Below are 5,111 nucleotides of genomic sequence, written 5' to 3' on the forward strand. Positions count from 1 at the left end.
CTGGGAAGAAGGAAGTCCATTCCCCACTCCTGGGAAGAAGGAAGTCCATTCCCCACTCCTGGGAAGAAGGAAGTCCATTCCCCACTCCTGCTCAGACCACCAAGAAGCAAGATGTAACCTGCTGGCTGAAAAAGGTACTGAGCCACATGGCTAGCATAGATAAGACCAATGGGTTAATATAATTTACAAGCACTAATAAGTAGCCTGAGATAATGGGCCAATCAGTTTATAACCTATGTAGATCTGTGTGATTTTCTTTGGGACTTGCTGGCTGTGGAACCTGGTGGGAGGACAGAAACCCCGGCAAGCCAGCCCTCATTGTTACAACACTCCTTTAAATCCAGTACTACGCAGGTAAGGGCAGGTGGATCTCTGTGAGTTCAAGGTTAGCCTGAGTGGTAGAGTGACTTTTAGGCCAGTCAGGGCTACATAGCAAGACCCTGAAGGGTTGGGTAGTATATATATGGACAAATATCAGAAATATTATAGCACTAGAAAGTGGCAGGAGTGTTCCAGGGAGACGAAACATTTCTGGGACAATAGATAACTGGTACAGTTTGTATTGAAGTAGTGACAGATGCATCATATATTACAAAAGCAACTCGAGTAATGAAGAAGAAACAAAGCAAAGCCCAAGAAAGACATGAGATGCTTAGCCCAACTTCCTTCAAACATCTTCCCCGCCTACCTAAGTTCTGCCCTATCAGCAGGCCAAGGCAATTTTTTTATTCATTGACCAAGAAAAGCAACACACAGACAGAAGGACCTCACACACCATTTTTCCTTTTCTGTTTAAACAAAAAGAAAGGCTTTAACATAGTAAAATTACATATAACAAAACAGTTATCAAGCAAGAATTACAGTTTCAATGTTTATATCTACTTTATCTTTTATCATAACTAAGAAAAACTATAACTATCAATTCTTCAGCTCCATCAAAGATCCAGAAAAATATAATTTTTTTTTTTTTTTTGGTTTTTCGAGGCGGGGTTTCTCTGTAGCTTTGGAGCCTGTCCTGGAACTCCCTTGGTAGACCAGGCTGGCCTCGAACTCACAGAGATCCACCTGCCTCTGCCTCCCGAGTGCTGGGATTACAGGCGTGTGCCACCACCGCCCGGCCAGAAAAATATAATATTATCTAAGTAAACAGGAAGTACAATATAAGCAACTTCCAAAACTCCAGAATTGACAGAGACATCTTGCCGCCTGGATAGTCACGCAAAGTTCTTCTGTACCATTGGGGTACCCATCTTCAGCCTATAGGCCCATAGTATCCAGCAGACTTTTCCATAAAGCAGGAAATTTCAAAGACAGTTCCACTTATAGTGGCAGTTTGTCCATCACATTTTTCTGAGTCCTGCAATGTCTCGCAGACTCTTTCATGAAGCAGGAACCCTGAAGGATCGTCTCACCTTTAAGCAGTCCCCTCTCTGTGGGTCCCGGATGTCCAGGTTAGCAGTCTAGACAACAACAGTTTCCTGCCAAAACGGCTAACCGACTCCATAAGGAGCTTCTTTGATGTCCATCATCCTCTTGAAGTAACTGGTGCTCCCAGAAGCAGGTCTGTCTCATTTTCATGAAAAGTCCTAAGTTCCTAAACATTTTAAATATCATATTCTGAAGGTCTCTGAAGATATATCTCTATACATTTAAAAAATCTAACTAACATGACTACAAGCTTGACTATTACAGAGGAATATCTATTAACCTATATTTCTTAATTATAAATTACAATTTAAATGAGATATACAAACATAATACCTTAATCAAGATCAGAAATATATTTATATATAACAAAATTGACCTCAAATTTGTATCAATAAGTGAAGATTCATACCAATGCAAATTATTCATATCTATATCAGTCTCTTATCTGGACTAGCTGACTTTCTGGCAAAGCTTCTCTCAGACTCCATTATGGGTTATGATGGGGCCATCCATATGGTGTCTGTGGCCTAGGGGCTCTCTCTGTCGTCAAGGTGTCTGTGGAGGGGTCTATGAGTTCACCTTCCCTCCTGGTTCTTAGCTTCACACTTGGGGCTTTAAGTACAGACTTCTAAAAAGTACTGTAGAGCAAATGGCAATAAGATAATATTCCAAAGAAAGCATCCAAATGGCGAAATAGTAGCTACATTTATTATTACATATATGTGCAAGAGAAAAAAATAAATTTATAAAATGATACAAATGTAATAAATACTATTTTCTGTTCTCTACAAAAGATCAATGTGAAGAGCCTATCCGATTTTAAGATGTGAACACAGTTAAGGCATTCCAAAGAATAGTGAAAACAGAACTAAACATGTGGCAAAACATAGCTTTGCTCAAAACTGAGTATATGACTTCTAATTTTCTCCTGTGGTACTGAGGCTTGAACCCAAGATCTACCTCATGCTGCTCAAAGACTCTACGCTGAGCCCTATCCCCAGAACTTTTGAGCTGAATAGACTCTGGCCTTAGCCTTTCTCTGTAGTACAGGCAGGCCTTGCTGCTCCTACCTAAGCAGCCTGAGTAGCTGGGATGCCAGGCCTAGGTTACCAGGTCTGGCTCAAGTGTTTGAATTTTAGAAGAGCATTTGTACAGTATTTTGTACTGTTTAGACATCACAGATCAGTCCCTACACTAATGCATACAACACAGCAGCTGTGGGCTGTGCTGGAGGCACAGTTAGATGCAGTTCTGCATTTGGAGACGGAGCTTACAAAACTGACCTGGAAAACCCCAAGACTTAAGCACTCCTCTCTGTTTCCCTGAACTCCAGGTCTGAGAATCCACCCACAGAAGTAAGGTTCTGACCAGGCTCTGGGAGCAATGGGGATGGACAACAAGGTTAGGCTCTTTGTGTGTTAGGGCATCTCTGTGTGCATATCTTAACTAGACTTGCAGTTAATGTGTGACTAAGCTAAGAGTTTAGGTTCTAAGAAGTGGTTTTCAACATTTCTAATGCCTTTTTGTTTTGTTTTCTGGGTTTTTTTTAGAGGGGATGTTAAAATTGATTTTATTGCTCTCCTCCCTTCCTCTCCCCTCCCCTTCAGTCCTCTCCCATGGTCCCCATGCTCCCAATTTACTCAGGAGATCTTGTCTTTTTTTCTAATTCCCATGTAGATTAGATCTATGAATGTCTCTCTTAGGGTTCTCAGTGTTGTCTAGGTTCTCTGGGATTGTGATTTGTAGGTTGGTTTTCTTTGCTTTATGTTTAAAAACCACTTATGAGTGAGTACATATGATAATTGTCTTTCTTTGTCTGGGTTACCTCACTCAAAATGATGCTTTCTAGCTCCATCAATTTTCCTGGAAAATTCAGGATGCTATTATGTGTGGTACTCCATTGTGTAAATGTATCACATTTTCCTTATCCATTCTTTGGTCGAGGGGCATTTAGGTTGTTTTCCGGTTCTGGCTATGGCAAACAATGCTGCTATGCACATATTTGAGCACATGTGCTTGTGGTACGACTGAGCATCCTCTGGTTCTATACACAAAGGTGGTATTACTGGGTCTTGAAGTAGGTTGTTTTCTAATTTTCTGAGACATCACCACACTAACATTCGAAGAGGCTGTACCAGTTTGCACTCCCACCAGCAATGCAGGAGTGTTCCCTTTACTCCACCACCTCTCCAGCATAAGTTGTCATCAGTGATTTTGATCTTGGCCATTCTTACAGGTGTGAGATGAAATCTCAGAGTTGTTTTGATTTGCCTAATGCCTTTAGTTTAGAAGAAAAAAATGCAGTTGAAGCTGTTGTACTACTGTATTCTTACAGAGGAAAATGTAAACACTGTGTTTCAACATTCAGAAAACTCGGTTTAAAGACTAGAAAATTAAGCAGGGTGGTAGTGGCACAAGTCTTTAATCCCAGCATTTGGGAGGCAGAAGCAGGGGGGAATCTCTGAGTCAGCCTGGTCTACATAATGAGTTCCAGGGTGCTGCTGCCAGGGCAGCCTGGATAGCCAAGACTGGAGGGTAGGGGAGGGGTCCCTGGATTGAGACATGGAGGCTTCTTTTCAGGTGGAAGAACAGCAACTTTTTTTTTTGCCCAGTAACCTTTTATACCTCTACTCCTTCTGTGGAGACCCACCGGCCAGAAAGAACACAAACATTCTTGTCAATTACAGACCACAAGGAAGTTCCCCTGTGGGTCAGGGGGAGTGAGGGCAGCTGGATCACAACACCAGAGCACACAGAGAAACCTTGTCTCTAAAAAAGCAAAACAGGCTCTCTGCTCCTCCCTGTTTTGGAGACAGCCGCTTCTTTTCCTGCAGTGCCAGCCTCGTTCCAGAGACAAGATGGTGAAGGTCGGAGTGAACGGATTTGGCCGTATTGGACGCCTGGTTACCAGGGCTGCCTTCACTTCTGCCAAAGTGGACATTGTTGCCATCAATGACCCTTTCATCGACCTCAACTACATGGTCTACATGTTCCAGTATGACTCCACCCATGGCAAGTTCAAAGGCACAGTTAAGGCTGAAAATGGGAAGCTTGTCATCAACGGGAAGGCCATCACCATCTTCCAGGAGCGAGATCCTGCCAACATCAAATGGGGGGATGCCGGCGCCAAGTATGTTGTGGAGTCTACCGGTGTCTTCACCACCATGGAGAAGACTGGGGCCCACTTGAAGGGTGGGACCAAGAGGGTCATCATCTCCGCCCCTTCTGCCGATGCCCCCATGTTTGTGATGGGTGTGAATCATGACAAGTATGACAATTCCCTCAAGATTGTCAGCAACGCTTCCTGCACCACCAACTGCTTAGCCCCCTTGGCCAAGGTCATCCATGACAACTTTGGCATCGTGGAAGGACTCATGACCACAGTCCATGCCATCACGGCCACCCAGAAGACTGTGGATGGCCCCTCTGGGAAGCTGTGGCGAGATGGCTGTGGTGCTACTCAGAACATCATCCCTGCGTCCACTGGTGCTGCCAAGGCTGTGGGCAAAGTCATCCCAGAGCTGAACGGGAAGCTCACGGGCATGGCCTTCCGCATTCCTACCCCTAATGTGTCCGTCGTGGATCTGACATGCCACCTGGAGAAAGCTGCCAAGTATGATGACATCAAGAAGGTGGTGAAGCAGGCATCCGAGGGCCCACTAAAGGGCATCCTGGGCTACACT

General features: G+C 44.0%; 1 pseudogene; it reads left to right on the forward strand.

Annotated features, from left to right (window-relative positions):
- The first annotated feature begins 4,262 nt into the window (after window positions 1-4,262).
- LOC101988493 lies at window positions 4,263-5,108 on the forward strand (annotated as a pseudogene).
- Window positions 5,109-5,111: the final 3 nt, after the last annotated feature.

This window comes from Microtus ochrogaster, chromosome 4 (genome assembly GCF_000317375.1).
Source record: "Microtus ochrogaster isolate Prairie Vole_2 chromosome 4, MicOch1.0, whole genome shotgun sequence".
Taxonomy (NCBI): Eukaryota; Metazoa; Chordata; class Mammalia; order Rodentia; family Cricetidae; genus Microtus; species Microtus ochrogaster.